We start from the raw sequence: 17,743 nt of genomic DNA on the forward strand, positions 1-17,743 counted from the left end.
AGCAGCCCCCACTCACCGCAACTAAAGAAAGCCCGTGCACAGCAATGAAGACCCAATGCAGCCAAAAATAAATAAATAAAATAAGTAAATTTATTTAAAAAAAAAAAAGATGACAAAAGAAGTCTCACGTAGTTATGCCTAAGGAGATGGGTTTAGGGAATATATAGCAAGAACTACTCTTTTATATGCAAAGATATAACATTTCTCTCCATCCCTCTACTATATACCAGGGCCATTTGCCACCCAGGCAATAAGGAGCCAACACCTTCAGACATCCTGCAGTAGAACCCTGTTGGTGACCTTGGCTAGTTAGTTGTACTTCACAGCATTCTGTGCCTGGAATAGCTACTATGATTGCCTCTCATTTTCCCTTCCAGTCTATAAAAACAGAATTGAGTTTCCTCCCCACTGTGTCACTCCCCACACTTAGGGAGGCAAGAACAGAACCTAAGAACTGGTCAATAAATGTGGCAGAGGTTAACAGAAGAAGTTACAGAAACACTGACAGACCTTTGCAAGAAAGCAGTTTCAACTACAATGCATCCCCATAGCACTGGCCAAAGACATAGTGAAAGTAATGCCACAGAAAGGTACTAAAGTAAAAGAGTAAATACTAATTCATCAAGATATGGCTTTAGTTCCCAAGCCAGCAGAATTCAAGTGTAATTTTGGTTTATTGTGTATTTTGTGACATGCCATCTTTCATTAAACCATTCACATCCACTAACCTCTGAACTTATTTCTCAAAAAAGGAAACAAGGGTCTACACAAAATGACACTGGTTATTTTAAATAGTTTTCACTATTTTTTTCATTTTAATTTAAATCGACACCTTTCAAAGGTTAGTGAATCTGGATGAGAAGTAGAAGGAACAAATAAATCTATGTTTGCTTTTTTTTTAGGTAAACAAGTAGAAAAGACAGCGGCTTTGCTGGAAAGTATTATCCCAGAGCACCCCCTTATGGTAAAATGCACTAAGGAAAGTGCTTCATGGAAAAAGTCAAAAGTGTTTCAAATCTTCAATATAAAGAGGTAGATACTGCTTTTCCACCCTTAAGACCTTTTCTCCTTTTTTGATGGGAAATTAGAAACCCCCTTAGCGACTTCCCTGGCGGTCCAGTGGTTAAGACTCCACGCTTCCAACTCGGGAGGAGCAGGTTTGATCCCTGGTCCGGGAGCCAAGATCCCACATGCTGCGCAGCCAAAAAATAAAATTTAAAAAAATAAAAAGAAAGAAATCCCCTTGGCATTCAAAAGAACAGTCTCAGTTCACTTTATAAGTAAATTCATTTACTACTTCAAAAGTTAATTTTTTTTCATTCTAGAATACCATGGAACCCTATACTTTAGATTCATTCAATCATGGCAAACCTAAACAAACCCAGTTTTTATACTCCTGATGAGCTTAATTCCCAGATGGATTCTTATACCACCAGCTGGACTTGAAGTATTTTGTGACATGTCATCTTTCATTAAACCATTCACATCCACTAACCTCTGAACTCCTCTTGTATGCCAGCTTTAGAGCCCGTTCACGTTATGAGCACCGTCTGAGCTGTTATTCACTGAACAGGATCATTGATTCTTATTGTTAAGATCATGAATGACTCCAGCTATAAACATGGTTTTCTTGAGGGGTCTTGCTGCAGCTGGAGAGACAAGAGATGAGATAATAATTCTGAACCAAGCAGGCAAATGTTTATAATAATTTAGCATGACAGGAAATTCACACATAACTTCTGTATTCTGGGTTTTTTTTAACACATTATTTAGACTTTACAAGTATTCTGTAAGTTACGAATAAGCCTCTATGTTCTTATATTAAACGTCAGAAAAAGGCATTCAAATTTAAATGTATGACACAGCTTGGTTTAATAGTATCTTTAAATGCTGATCAAGAGAATAATAGTAGATATTGAGTTTTTCTTTCCCTTTGAGAAAACATTATTAACCTATGATCATGCTACCCTGAAGACACAATATATATCCCATCATAGCAGGGTTCCAAAAAGGTCAGCCTTAACTAAAGAAGCCTGAGCCCTACAGAGTCAGATGAGATCTAGGTGTTAAACATGGGACCAAAGCCAGGGGATGGTGACTTGAGAAACAGGCTCAAGGGTACAAGACTAAATACCAGGTTAGAGGGGGCAAGGGCAGAAGGGATAACTGATAGACAAAAGGCCCAAACCAAATGTCCAAACCAGCTGTTCCCCACCATGAGTGGGCCAGCTGCTGCCACGGCTTGGGTCCTCATGAACAGAGTTGGGGCAGCATATCCTCCCCAAAGCAAGCAGGAGTGGGCATATCCTGAGAGGTAAGTCCAATAAACACTCTTAAGGACTTCTAAGGAGCAAAGCAGGTAACCAAGGTCAAGCAGGTCCAGTGGGCAGAAAACATGACTTAGAGCCAGAAAAGGGGCCAGAGTAGGCCCTGGGGAACGGCTGTGAACAAAGCTTTGCCTTGTTTCGGTTGTTGAGTAAGGCTGGATAAAAGGTATAGGGTGAGGGTGAGAAAGACAGAGACTGGGAGATTGAGAGACTATTTAGCCCTGAGTTGGAATTTTTTAAACGTTTGTTTCCTTCTCTTCTCCCTACCAACATGTCCCAGCACTCAAAACAGAACATAAATTGTGGAATACTTACCTTCTCTTTGCCTACAAGGTCTATTATGACTTCAAATCCCTCTCACTGTTTATTATTTCAAAGAGAAAATTTCTTTTCCCTAAAATCAATCTGGTGGATTGGTCATAACCTAATCCTTGGTCCTTTAGAGAAATGTTAGTTCCAGGAAACTCAAGGTCTCTTGAAGCCTCTTTTAACCAGTGATGAAACTTGCTTCATTCGAATGTACCTCCCTCACCTGTCCCAGCCTTGGCCTTGAAGATGACTGTACATCCAACTGAACTTCAAGCACTAGGTAGCTGAATAGCTGCTCTAATTTCAGTGGTCTGCCCCTCCACCAGCAATGATGGCTCCTTATTCCAGAATGTCCCGGTAATTACCCTAAGAGTCCACTAGAGGTCACCTTACTGTCACTTGCAATGGACGGGGAAATTTTCAGTGCTTCATTTCCCCTAAAAAAGGTTATGAACACAGGAATAAAGACGCAGACGTAGAGAATGGATTTGAGGACACGAGGAGGGGGAAGGGTAAGCTGGGACAAAGTGAGAGAGTGGCATGGATTTATATACACTACCAAACGTAAAATAGATAGCTAGTGGGAAGCAGCCGCATAACACAGGGAGATCAGCTGGGTGCTTTGTGACCACCTAGAGGGGTGGAATAGGGAGGGTGTGAGGGAGACCCAAGAGGGAGGAGATATGGGGATATATGTATATGTATAGCTGATTCACTTTGTTATAAAGCAGAAACTAACACACCATTGTAAAGCAATTATACTCCAATAAAGAGGCTAAAAGAATAAAAGGTTATGAAATAGTGTTGGTATTGAAGTTGTAAAACAATATAGTAGCAAATTGGAAATAAATTGTCTTTCCCATTCCACAGTGCACAGTGCTCCAAGAATTTCAAATATATGAGGCTAAAAATGCACATGGAAATTATGGAAAAGTGGGAAGAAATCAGTTTATTGTTTCTCAAAAGCCACATTCACTACTTATTCCTTCATGTTAGATCAGAAGCCATGTGACTCTAGAAGGACACTAGGGCAGACAGGTTCCTAACTTGGAGATGGTACACTCATGGGTATCAGAAGGTCTGTGAACCTCTAAAATTGTGCATTTTTCTGAGGACAGAAAGATTCTCAAAGAGGTTTCAGAGATGAGAGAGAGAGAGAGAGGGAAATTCAGAACCACTGAAAAATGACTTTTTTCCCACTCTTTATGACACCAAAGAAAATTCAAGCAGAAATTTGGACTCAGAAACCCCCTCCAACGCTGACCACCTCAGCCAGAGACAGATCAAGGAATTGACGTTTGAGACCCTGTTCTTTAGAAAAAGCCTGAATGACAAAACTGAAAGGCTAGCAAAGCCTCAGCATTCACCACCAAACTAAAAGTTACAGAATAAATGATAATTGTTGATGGTTAGGGCAGAATGCAGGTTGAAAACAAAAGGAAGATAAATGAGAATGGCTCACCAGGACCTGAAACCCCGGGCCCTGGGGACAAATGGGGATCATTGACAGAGAAAAAGGGGTGGAAACCCCCAGTGTGATGCAGATTTGTTTGAAGCTGAGTGACCAGCTCCTCGAGATGGGGCTCCCCACAGGCCAGCTCACCCCTCCCCCACGGCCCTGTGTGAGCTCACAATACCTATTAGCCTTCTGATGGCAGTTGCCTCATAGGGATTTAAACTGATCAAAACGGAAAGCTTTGGATGAGTGGAGCCGAAGTCTGCCATCAGTGTGTGGTTTGAGAATTCAGAAAGGTCTGAAGTGTGAGCAGGTGAGGCTGATGGGAAAGAGAATTCAGAGAACTGTGATTTCTTTCTGTTCCTTTAGGGATTGAAGATTTGGGCTTTGCTGTGTACTTAAACCATCTCGGTGGAGTTTGGAGTTTAGGATGTATTAGAAAATCAAGGCCTTTGTTTTTTACTGTTATACCTGACCCTTCCCATCTATAAACTAAAAGTGACTTATTAACAATATCTAGCAAAAATCCTGTCCATTTGAAGATGGGGCTACGTATCCTTGTACCTAACTACTCTCCCTAATCCTTTGGGGAAAAGACCATGTTCTTTTGTTTTAGCACTGGGCTCCATCAGAACTGGCCATGCTTAAGGAAAGAACTGGGTTTTATACTATGTCTTAAAAAAAAGCAAGCAAACTGGAAATCCTAGAGTGAAATCATCTCAAACTAGAGGCGTAGCCCAGTTTTGGAGCAGTATGCCATCCATAGCGTCCTAAAGATACCAACCAGTTCTTTTTAAACCAAAGGATCAAACAGGCATCACTGTCTGCAAGCCCTCCGGGAAGAATGAGCTGAATTTATACTTTCAAGCCAGTGACATCCAGTAGGCTACACAAGCAAGTAGAAACAGAACCAAAAGACTGAAAGACTGATTCCAGCTCCAAAACAAGTTCTGTGATCTTACCTTCTCTCTACCACAGATAATCCATTTGACCTGACATGCAGTGTATTACAGAGCAAAGATTTAAAGCCCAGGTATTCATCCTTTGGGAACTCTTGAGTTCTAAATGCCAATGTGGTCACTTTCTAGTTGGGTGATTTTGAAGTTATTTAACCTAAGTTTCCTCACCTGTAAAATGGGAATAAGATGATCTAACTTGTAAGGATTAGGGTCGTGTGTGTGTATGTGTGTGAACTATCCCAGCCTCCCTCTCAGATGAGAGGGGAAGACAAAATACCATGTACTACACAGAAAGCACCTTAAGAAAAAAAAGTACTATATAAAGTACTATCCACAATAGTGATGTAAAGAATATTGAGGGCTCTCTCCTGCCATCACGCACAACAAAAATAGATTAAGACTTGTTTCAGACCTATTGAAATTGCTCTTTCAATCACTTGTAGGATGAAAAAGAAGCTACCAGAAGACTAATTCCCACTCAACAACAGGAAAAGTTATAAACAGTGGTCCTAAAACAGAAGGGCTGCTTCTGGAAACTGTGAGTTCTTTGTTACTAGTAGTAGAACCTTAGGAAGGGGAAATAGATTGGAGGGGAATGAGAAAGGGACTCAAGGATGTCCAGGTCATCTACTGGCCTGTATTGTATAAGGTATTTTTTCAAACCTAAAAACTCTTCGCTAGAGAAACTATAGAAGGAAATTTTACATCAAGGCTATACTCTTGACCTAGATTACTACTCTTGCACGACTTCCCAATAAGCATCTTTCCTATACAGGTTACACTAACTAAAGAAAAAATGTCATTACCTGCTTCTTTGCACATATTCTTAAAAACAGTCATAGGGACCAAAAACCTAGCTCCAGGAGACAATGGCTTAAAAAGCAAAAGCTACATTAATGATGTAACAGAGAATTTTGCAGTATTTTTCAGATTGGTCAAAAACAGATCTTTATGTGTATATTTGAATTCAATTCTCCAGTTTATCTTTTAATGAAATAGTTAGTTGCCTTTTCATAAGAATTCTAAGAAAAGCAAAAATATTTTTTATAAGAGTATCTGAATGCCTATTTACACTAAGCTTTTAAAAAGTTAAAATAGTCTAGAAGCCACCAAACAGATCTTGTGTGTGATATACCTAAAGTAGACCCAAGGCAGAGAGCCTCCTTTGCCTTGGTGTGTGTACAGACCAGGACATTGTAACACAGTGGAAACATGAACAGGAATCTCTGGAGTCAAACTTCCTGGATTCAATTCCTGGTGTTGCCATCTGCTAGCTACATGACCTAAAGTAAGTTATTTGACCTCTCTGTACCCCAGTGGCTTCATCTTTTAAATGGAAATAACACTATACTTCATGGACTTACTGTGAGGATTAAATGACAAAATACTGATAAAGCTGCTTGCACAGTCCCCAGGCATGTAAGTGAGTGCTTATAAAATAATAGCAACTATTAACACAGTGGCTCCCTCTGGATGGGTGAAAACAGACCTTTTGAATATTTAAGAATGAAATTTTTATTATAGAAATAACATATGCTTATTGTAAAATGTGGAAATGACTACAAAGAATTTAAAAAGAACATTAAAACCCCCTGATCCTACCAGTCAGAGAAAAGGTATTTAACATTTGGTTTATGTCTTCTATTTTTCCTTGCACACTTTTTCCTAGTTGATGATCACATATACACAGTTTGATAGAATGAGGACTAGGGTTTGGAATCTGGACTGTGAGATTATGTTGCACTTCTTTCAGTGTCATAGGTGAGCTAAATTCCCAGAGATACCACATTGAAAACCATATTTTCCTTTTCCTATTCTTCACTATTCTTTTTCTCCAGGAATTTGCTATCTACCTAGTAAGGACTTAGCCCTATGATCCTTGGCTTCTTAATGTAAATTTTGTCACTTTCAAATGTATATCTCTTTCCTTAAGAGCCTCTGGAGGTACCCTCTCCTTATATAGTTCACAACTTCTTCCCCTTTCTCTCCAACACCCAAACTCCAGATTCAGTCAGGCTCCACAGCTTGCCCCGCAGAATTCCTCCCCTGATTGTTGTGAAGAATGATATTTAGAGATGGAACGTCTTCCCAAAACAACTTCCTTCAACATGCTTTAACTATACAAATTACATAAAGCTTCATAGATATAATTACCCATTTATCCCCATATTAGATGTATGACAAACATAACTTTAATCTGGATAGTCAAGAAATTGATTATTCCCTAATAAGGACCAGTGGTTGGCAGAGTCAGGGATCAACTGCTACCATCTAATCTAGCAATTTTAACTCTAGTTCACTCTTACTATAGTTATTGCTATTTTCAGCAATAAAATATGTCACCATAATAATAAGGTACTACCCCTACCATCAGCAACCACCTACCATTTATCATATGCCTAAATAATTGGCTATATCTATTACTTTTTACATATATTAACTCATTCAATCCTCAAAGCAACCTGTGAGATCATCTATTTTGTAGGTGAAGAAAAGAGGATTTGAATCAAGGTCTGTTTTAAATCCAAATCCACTGAAATTTTATTCTAATACACACCTTGAAAACCTTCTCTGGATCACTCCTAATTCTGGAGTCTGGGCACAGTAATATTTCCTGATACTCTAAAAAAATCTTCTAGATTTATGCTAGAATATTAGAGCTGAGAGAAAGACATTAAAAAAACAACTGTGTCTGGGAAGGCAGTCCTCTTTGAAAGGGTACAGTTTCTGGGGGAAAAAACATGAAATGGGGAGACGCAGAGAAGATGCCTGTCCAACTAGCCAAATTGGCTAAATCAATCCTAGAGTCAGCTATCACATCCAGCACAAGCACAGCCTCACAAAAACAGGTTGGTAACAAGACATTTCAGGTAACCAAACCCCCTGGAGAAAGTGCAAGACAGGTCAGTGTGCCATCAAGTACTTCTGCTCTTTGGCTGACAGAATTAAATAGCGGGACTTAGGTTAACTCTTTCTTATATGACAATTATCCTATCCCTTGATGAATTATTTTCCAGCCCAAACCCCATAATCTGGAGTAACAGTATAATCTGTGTATTTTCTTCTGAGGGCTAAATATAAAGTAAAAGCTCAATTTTCCAAAATGCTCTGGGAAAAGATACCTTTTCATCCATTTCCCTGCCTCTCTGTGACGGGTCCTTTACCTGGCCAATGGCAGTGAGAGTAGCAAGGGACTCAGGGGGAACAAGCTGCCACTGCGCTGCCATTTTCAAGCCTCTCAAAATGAACAGAAAACAAGCACAAAAATTTAATATCTGTCATCCTATGTATACTATCCATCTCTGGTTCCTCCCCATCCCCACCCCCATTATCTGGCTTATCTGAAGCTTCTGGCTGGTCTTAGACCCTCATAAAAGCAACTTCCTTATTATTGATCTGGCTGATGACGGCTCAGAGAGCCAGGTTGGAGAGCACAGCACATGCAGCATGCACATGTACTCACACATGTGTACACACATGTACACATGAGATGGCCAGCAGGACACACATACACAAAGGATATGCAGAAAGAGATGTACCACAGAATTAAAGTAACGTTATTCTAGAGCATAAGCAAAGAGCAGTATTAAGAGTTGAAAGGAAATATAAATGAACACTGATAGTCAAATGAACTTAGAAAATTTCATCTCAAAAGTCTGACTAAATGGAGGTATGATTTCGTAAGACCAGTCTTTACTCAATGACCACATATAGCAAAAGTTCAAAAAGGCTGCAAGGCAGACTGCAAGGCATACTATCAATACTAGTATCTTAACTTAATTGTTGCTCCATGATTTAATAAGGACTATCACATCCATTCTCTCATTGGATCCTTACCATAGTTCAGGAAGGTGAAACTAAGACATCATTTTTGTTGTTTACATTCAATTCCTTCCTTCCTTCCTTCAACAAAATATAGAGTGCCTAACATGTGCCAAAGAGTGTTTGAGGTACTGAAAATTCAGCAGCGAACAAGACAGATGAGAGTTGCTGTTCTCATACAGCTTACATTCTAGTAGGAGAGAGACAATATACAATTTGCTTATGTATATATATAAACAAATTATATAGTTATTTAGAACATAATATTAGAACAATGAAGTAATTTAGAAAGTACAAAATGCTACAGAAAAATAAATAAGTGTAATGGGAAGTGCTGGGGGAGGCTTGCAATTTTAAATAGCAGTGTCAAGACAGGCGGTATTTTTTTTTTTTAAACTTTCATCTCTTCTAGTATTTTTTTTTTTTTTAAGATGTTGGGGGTAGGAGTTCATTTATTTATTTATTTTTGCTGTGTTGGGTCTTCGTTTCTGTGCGAGGGCTTTCTCTAGTTGTGGCAAGTGGAGGCCACTCTTCATCGTGGTGCGCGGGCCTCTCACCATCGTGGCCCCTCTTGTTGCGGAGCACAGGCTCCAGACGCGCTGGCTCAGCAGTTGTGGCCCACGGGCCCAGTTGCACCGTGGCATGTGGGATCCTCCCAGACCAGGGCTCAAACCCATGTCCCCTGCACTAGCAGGCAGACTCCCAACCACTGCGCCACCAGGGAAGCCCTAGACAGGCGTTATTTTAAAGAGCATATCTGGGAGAAGAGTGGTCTAATCACAGGGAACACTCTGTGTAAAAAGTCCAGGGGTGGGAGCTTGCCTGGACTGTTTAAAGTGCAACAAAAAGACAACTGTGATGAAGAAAATGATAAGAGGTGAGGAAAGACAAGGGGGAAGGGGCAGGGCCAGATCTTTTAGGACCTTAAACGTCTTTGTAAGGACTTTAGCTTTTACTCTAAGAGCAATAGGAAGTCATTCTGGCTGTTTTGACGAGCAAAGACTGTAGGGTGGCAAGAGTAGAAGCAGGGAGACTAGTTAAAATGCTATTATAATAATCCAAGCAAGAGATTACCGCAGCTTGGTCCATGGTGATAGCAGTGGAAGTAGTGAGAAATGGATTCTGAATATAATTTGAAAGTAGAAGGGACCTCTTGATGTAGAATGTGGGTGGCAAAGGCACATGGTGCCAAGGAAGATGCTAACATTTTTGGCCTGTGCAACTAAAAGGACAAAGATGCTATTTACTGAAATGAGAAAAAATAGAGCAGATTTGAAGAATTTGAATTCAGTTTTGCAAATGTTAAGTTTAGCTATCTATTCGACATCCAAGTAGAGATGTTGAATAGGCAGATATATCGAGTCAGAAGTTAACGGGAGAAGTCTGGGTTGGGGATAAAATTTGGAAATTGTCTTCATTTAGATGGCATTTAAAACCACATACATAGCGACTTCCCTGGTGGTACAGCGGTTAAGAATCCACCTGCCAATGCAGGGGACACAGGTTCGATCCCTGGTCCAGGAAGATCCCACATGCTGTGGAGCAACTAAGCCTGTGCGCCACAGCTACCGACCCTGCACTCCAGAGCCTGTGAGCCACAACTACTGAGCCCACATGCCGCAACTACTGAAGCCCGCGAGCCTAGAGCCCGTGCTCTGCAACAAGAAGCCACCACAATGAGAAGCCCGCGCACCGCAAGGAAGAGTAGCCTCCGCTTGCCATAACTAGAGAAAGTACACGCGCAGCAACAAAGACCCAACACAGCCAATAAATAAATAAATAAATGAATGAATAAAACCACACACACACACACGCATAGATGAAATAACTAAGAGAGTGAGAAAGAGGTAAGGACCAAGAAATGAGCCTTAGTGCTCTCCAATGTAAAAGGTGGGGAAAAGGGAAGGATTCAGCAAAGGAAACTGCAAAGGAACAACCAGTGAGGGAGGAGAAAAGCCAGGAGTGTGTGGAATTCCTGGGAGGCAAAGGAAAGAGAGTATTTCTAGGAAGAGGGAGTGATCAATTGTGTTGATGCCCCTAATGATGAAAATTAAAAACTGACCACTGTATTTAACAATGTGGAAGTTACCGGAAGCTCAACAAGAGTTGCTTCTATGGAATGATGGAGATGGAAGCCTTATTGGAATGAGTTTAAAAGATAATGGGACGAAAGGACCTTTGCCATTAAGAGAACAGAGGAATGGAGCAATTGTTGCTGGAGTTAAGAGATGATATTTTTAAAAAGGGAGAAATAACAGCATGTTTCTATGGCATTAGTAATAATCCAGCAAAGAGGAAAACTGATGACACAGGAGAGAGAGGGAAGGATTACAGTGTACTTGAGTAGATGAGTGGGTATGCAATCTCATTCACAAACCAAGGCACAGAAGAGTGATTTATTCATGATTATACAACTAATAAATGATAGAGCCTATATTTGAACCCAAGCCCGATGGTCTGCATTTCTCTACCACACCATAATGGAGAAGGCCTTGGTGTCTGTCACCCGCTATAACATGCCTGGCAAATGGTCACCAACCTCTGCCTAATTGCATTATCTCAGACCATTCCTGATTTCATAGGCAATTCATTTTGACATATTGAGTGTTTATCTAACATGTGTCAGGCACCAGATTGGTGGGGATAGAGGAAGGAAGAATATAGAGGTGAATGACATACTTTCTCCAAGGAAACTTACAAATTGGTCAAGCTTAAATAACTAAGAGAAGACAAAATGAAATTAGTGTACTACTGGACAGTTCTAATGATGAAAGTATTTCCTCACACTGAGGCACACTCTTAACTCTAGGCAATGGCTCCCAATTTGCTTCTAAATCTGCCCTCTCCAGAAACAATGACTAGGGAATGTGATTGAATCACAAGTCCTTCTTACTAGTAGAAAACTGTTCCTACTACGATCCGGGAATAAACAATAGATCCCAAGCCCATAAGCATATATAAGGTAAAAAGTAATGAAACCACCAACATGAACTTACTTTATATCTTTATTTTCAACCCCACCTTTTGTAGAATGAAAGACAATTCATACTTAAGGTATTGAACTCAGTAGTGGGACTACTGCAGGGTTTTACAATATGGAGACAGTTTACATTCCAGAAAATTCTCAAACTTCTTCAATTCTCTTGACAAATGTTTTAAATATTTCAGAATAATAATGCTTTTTGAGTACAAAAACATGAGTTCTATCCCTTAGCAAAATACCTTATGTGTGTGACTTATTTAGGTTATTATAATAGCTTGTCAGTTCTTTTTATTAAAACAGATATAAGCTCCATTTCAAAGTCCTATGGACTTACAGAGAACAGAATTTGTGATCCAAGTATCTTTTTCTTTCTACCTAATAACTGAGAGCATTTGCATGAAAAAAAAAAGCATTCTCTTCTATCTAGGGTATTTAAGGAAACCAAATCTCCAATGTATTGTATCTGCAGCAACTAACTGTGCTGATAACTAAAGAAGAGCTAATATTTTGACGAAGAAAAGGATCAGGAGCAGGCAGACACAAGAAAGCCACAATCTATATATTTCCTAGGCCTGGAATTCCCACGTGCACTCCTTTTAGCAAACACCTATTCAGTCTTTTAAGAGCCTTTGCAAATGTCAACTCCTTGGCAAGTCTTCCCCACTGCATCCCCATCCTCACCCCCACCTTACAGTCCCTTTGCTGCACTCTCATAGCATTTTGTAAACAACTCTATTGGAAACTACATTGAATTTACTGTCTCTAATTTACTTCCTTGAATTTATCTGTCTCCAAATCTGTGAGCTTCTTGAGGGGAGGGGGTTATTGTATCTTTTCTTTGTGTTCCCAGTGTACCACATAGTGCCTAGAACATGGAAGGTATTCAATAAGTGCTGATGGAATGATGACTGAGTCAGTGAATGAATGAAATAAAATGGAAAAGCCAAAATAGAACTAAGGATTAAGAATAAAAAGAGCAGTGAGGGCTTCCCTGGTGGCGCAGTGGTAGAGAATCCGCCTGCCAATGCAGGGGACACGGGTTCGAGCCCTGGTCTGGGAAGATCCCACATGCCGCGGAGCAAATAAGCCCGTGCGCCACAACTACTGAGCTTGTGCTCTAGAGCCCGTGAGCCACAACTACTGAGCCTGCGTGCCGCAACTACTGAAGCCCGCGCGCCTAGGGCCTGTGCTCCACAATGAGAGAAGCCACCGCAATGAGAAGCCTGCGCACTGCAACAAAGAGTAGCCCCTGCTCACCGCAACTAGAGAAAGCCCGCCCGCAGCAATGAAGACCCAACACAGCCAAAAATAAATAAATAAAATAAATAAATTTTAAAAAAAGAGCAGTGAGTTTTAATAACTAAGAGGTTCCCTTATTTAGTCACACCCCTTCATTTTACAGAGAAGGAAACTGAAATATGTATTAGTTAAATGACTTGTCTAAACTAGTTACTGTCAGAAGCAAGGCTATAGAGCAACAAGTGTTTGAATCTCAACTAAGCCCCTGACCTTTTTTCATTATTATAACACTGACCACACTGTGTTGTCAGTCTTCCCATCACGTCTAATTCCTTGAAGACAGTAATGATGTCTTATCTATCTCTAAACTATCCTTTGATTATAATGATGAAGGTAATGAATATAGCCCAAGGTACCATAGAAATAACCTCAAAATTAGACATGTGGACTTACAATCCCCTTTAACACAACTTGGCTATACTAATTTCCAGACTGCCGAAGATATCTGAGTGGGCTTTAGTGAAATAGTGAAACAACCCTGAGCTTTAGAACCAAACACAACTGAGTTTAAATCCCAGCTCTGAAATTTACTGTGTGATATTAGGCATATTATTTAAATTTTTTGAACTCAGTTGCCTCATCTGCTACCCAGATCAGGAAATGGGGTATATGGGGGGAGTCAAAGATGATTCTAAGTTATCTAAAATAAATGGTTGACTAGATGATGATTCTATTATCAAAAAATAGGGAGTAAAAGAAAAAGAGGAGATTGGGGACTGGGAGGAAGGGAAGGACAAAAGATATTTAAGACATTAAATCTTTTGCAAGTAGGCACAAGTGGGCATTAAAAAGAGAGGGAAAGAGATCTAAAATACTGAAAATTCTTGGTTGGAGATTTTTCCTTAGGAAACAAAGCCACTTCTGATCCTAAACTGCACAAAGACATAAAAGAGACTGGGGTAGGGGGTGGGGGAAATGGAGAAAACAGTTCGTTCAGTGAGGCCCTGGAGCGCAGAAATAGGATCAGAGAGTAAATGTTACAAGTAAATTTTGATTTGCCCCCAGGAAGAATTTTCCAATAACACGAGGACCTGGTTATGGAGTCACTACATCTTGGAGGAAAGAGCTCTGCTTTGGAATCCTGGAAGCTTAAGTATCCCATTGTTTTACTTTGGACCAGTCATTTTACCCCCCACTTCAGCTGCCTCATCTGCAAAATTCAGACCAAAGATTTTATCCTTTTCGTTTGGATGCTGGGGCTTATTAGGACACTTCCTGTATCCCTGAGTGTAACAGAAGAAATTGATTCGTGACCATCAACGCATTTCACAATCAAATGCAGATGAATAAATGAGGATATAACTCAGATCAAGAAGAGGAGGAAACACCTCGTGTATGAACCAGTTGATCCTCACACCCACCCTTATAATGCGTAACTTAGAGAACACATGCATTTCTGTTTCTTCTCTGAGACCTTTCCTTCTTACTTGTTTTTCTGTTCACTCTCCAAGGTCATGAGTTTACCTATGGGTGAATAAATTATGGTGGAAGAGCTTCTATAAATTATAATAGAATGGCCTTTAAATTGATTTGGACACCTTGAAACGTATGTCAAATTAGCTTGGCAAGGCAGCTATCTAACAGAAAGTAAGCTGTAGGTAAAATTCTCTAAACTATGTTTTCTCATTATAATCTACACAAATTCTGTTTGGGGGTTCCAAAACACTATTCTGTCTGATTTAGGCAGTCAGATTTAAATCCGTTTTTTTCACAAGTAGACAAGTTGTGAGGGGAAAAAATGGTTTTAATAACTATTACTCAAATCACTTCTATGGTATCTATAAGGTACACAGTAAAGAGCAATACCTGGTTCTAAGAAGACTTGTCTTCTAATCCTAGTCTGATAATTGCTGAGTGGCCTCACAAGTCCCTTATTACCTCAATTTCCTCAGCTATATAATGCTAAGTATGAAGAGAATGTGTACGAAAATCCTTTGAGAGGTCTAAACTGTTCTGCAGTGAACGACTTTATTACTAATGCATAATTCTTCTTTTCCTCGTTCTATTTATGTTGAAATGATGTCCTTAATATATCTTTGGGATAACTCATAATTCTCTCTTCCCTCCATCAGATTTGTTAATCAAATTGTGGGAGGCATTTTGGGAGAAAGGTAAAAGATTTAGTGAAAAAACCTGCTAAAGAAATAAAGCCAAAATGCCTCTGAAAAAGGTAAGGGTGTGTTAAATGAAAAAAAATCAAAGACCTACACTTAATGTGTTCATAAGACAGATACTGTGTCTGTATTATTTTTCAAATTTGTCAGTTAAAAAACAAAACTAGTGGTGTAATAAGAAGTTTAGTATTACTTCAATCAAAGCTGACAACCATGAAAACCATTTATTGTTGTATTTGAACCACTAATTTCAGATGAAATCTAAAACACTCAAGTTCCAATTGTTAACGGTGACATGGCAACAAAAACCTTAAGGAAATCTTTTGTAGCTAGATTACACTGTTGTTATGCACTTACTTGAGAAAACAAAATATGTATGTAACTAAATCCTACTGTATCTCTACAATGGCTTCAATAAAACATACCCAGTCAGTCAAAAGTTGAATAAATTATACTATATAGCTTAATTTAAAATCTATGTTGTCATCCACTGAATTCTGATAACTATACTTTTCAATTTAGTGTATGCGGTTAGAGCATTGCCTAGCCTAAACGAGTCCAAGGTTGCATTTGTATTCCTATAGGAGTCAGTTAACTTGAAAAGGAGAGAAAAAGTGGACTAGATAAAATTGTGGATGGTCAGCCTGGGCAAAAAACTCCTTGAAATGCCATCTTCACGCATGAAGTACCGTTAACACTCCAAACTACAGATAAATAGGAAAAAAACAAAAAGCTCTACCTAATCTAAATACAGAAACAGGGCATGTTGTGATTCAATTAGGAAAAGGCTTTTCTCTCTATTGTTAAACCTAACACTTCCCAGAGCAGATCTTGTTCTAATGTGTGAATTTGAGCAAGTTGATTAAATTCTGAGCATGTTTCCTCAACTGTAAAATGACGATAACACTGACCTCCACAGGATAGTTGTGAGAATTATGGTCAACAGTGGATACAACTGTGTGGTGATAGATGTAAACTATATTTTTGGTGGTGAGCACACTGTAGAGTATATAGAAGCAGAAATATAATGTTGTACACATCAAACTTATATAATATTATAAGCAAAGTTACGTCAGTAAAAAAATAAATCTAAAATTTTAAATGAGGGGAAATCAATGAATACAAGCTAACTACTAAGTGAAAGCAGCACCAGCATCAGCAGGAGCAGCACCAGCGGCAGCCAGTGCTCTCATTTTGTCCTGATGCCTGCCTAGGTCTTTAGAATAAAAACTAAGGGCGTTTTAAGAAGGAAAGGGTGATCAATTTTAGCCAGTGGTGGAGGAATATCAATGGCTTTTGAATTTGACAAGAAAGGAACTGCTGGTGACCCTGTTTTAAGGGAACATTTTCAAAGCAGAAAGGCGGGAAGCCTGATTATAGGTGGCTAACAGAAAACACATGAAAAGAAAATGGAGGTAGCATGTATAAACCAGGGATTTTCAACATTTTGTATCCACCAATCACTCTCATAGAGACATGACAATTTTTTAAAAATCGGGGAAGGACTGTTTCTAGGCTTTTTATTATAGTTCTCATTTATAGAACGTTTTAGGATTGAGAAAAATACTGCTAACTGAGACTGTCTTGTTCCATGGTTCTAATGCACAAACATGAAAAATGTTCCATTAGTGCTTGACAATATATAAAGCTATTATTAGTTCTACAGAGCACTTTGATGATGAATTAAAAATTGGTAAGTACAGTGGGTAGGGGGAGGCCAGACATATCTCTAAGTAGATATGGAGATTGAAGGAGAATGAAATTTTAGTGATTGTGATGAAATGTAGTTTCATACCAACTAGATTATTTCTATGCCATTGAGATCTACTGATACAAGCTTCTCACTGATGACATAAAGGAGAAGAGAAATAAAGTGGTTGAGACAAGAAGTAATACGTCAAGCAATTACTTCCAAGTTGTAGAAAACTGCATGTTTTAAAGCAGATGGTAAGGGGCCAGCAAAAGGGAAGAGAACGAAGATACAGAACAAGGGGAAAAGCTTAGCAACAAAGTGCCTCACATATTAGGATAAGATTCAGTAATATTTGCACCTAGCATTTGTTGGGAACCATTATCATTTAAAAACTTTGTTAGATCTCTGGGGTTTTTTTATTTGTTTGTTTGTTTGTTTTTTGCTGCACTGCGCAGCATGTGGGATCTTAGTCCCCCCCCCCCCCCCCCCCCGAACATGGATCAAACCTATGGAGTCTTAAGCACTGGACCACCAGGGAAGTCCCAGATCTCTGTCTTATACATAATAACAGCTAACAGTTATACTACAATTTAAATCTGATTTTTATTGGTGTCAATATAAATTACAAATTAGGTAGAAACATCATTTATCCACCTTTTAGACTTAAAATTTACCTTAAATTAATGTAGCTTCATAGTTTACAAAAGCTTTCATATAATCCTCACAAAAACAAAGTGAATCTGCAGTCAGTTTTGTAATTCTCATTTTCAGATAGAGTAAT

At 39.2% G+C, this 17,743-nt stretch overlaps 1 long non-coding RNA gene across 1 annotated transcript in view; it reads right to left on the minus strand.

The window, feature by feature from the left end:
- The window catches only part of LOC307194613, a 62,203-nt gene that overhangs the window by 36,893 nt on the left and 7,567 nt on the right, over positions 1-17,743 (minus strand). Inside the window, exon 2 of the long non-coding RNA XR_013830586.1 lies at positions 1,496-1,649. This is a non-coding gene — a long non-coding RNA (uncharacterized lncRNA). The remainder of the gene's footprint in view (positions 1-1,495; positions 1,650-17,743) is intronic.

This window comes from Stenella coeruleoalba (genome assembly GCF_951394435.1).
Source record: "Stenella coeruleoalba genome assembly, chromosome: 11".
Classification (NCBI taxonomy): Eukaryota; Metazoa; Chordata; class Mammalia; order Artiodactyla; family Delphinidae; genus Stenella; species Stenella coeruleoalba.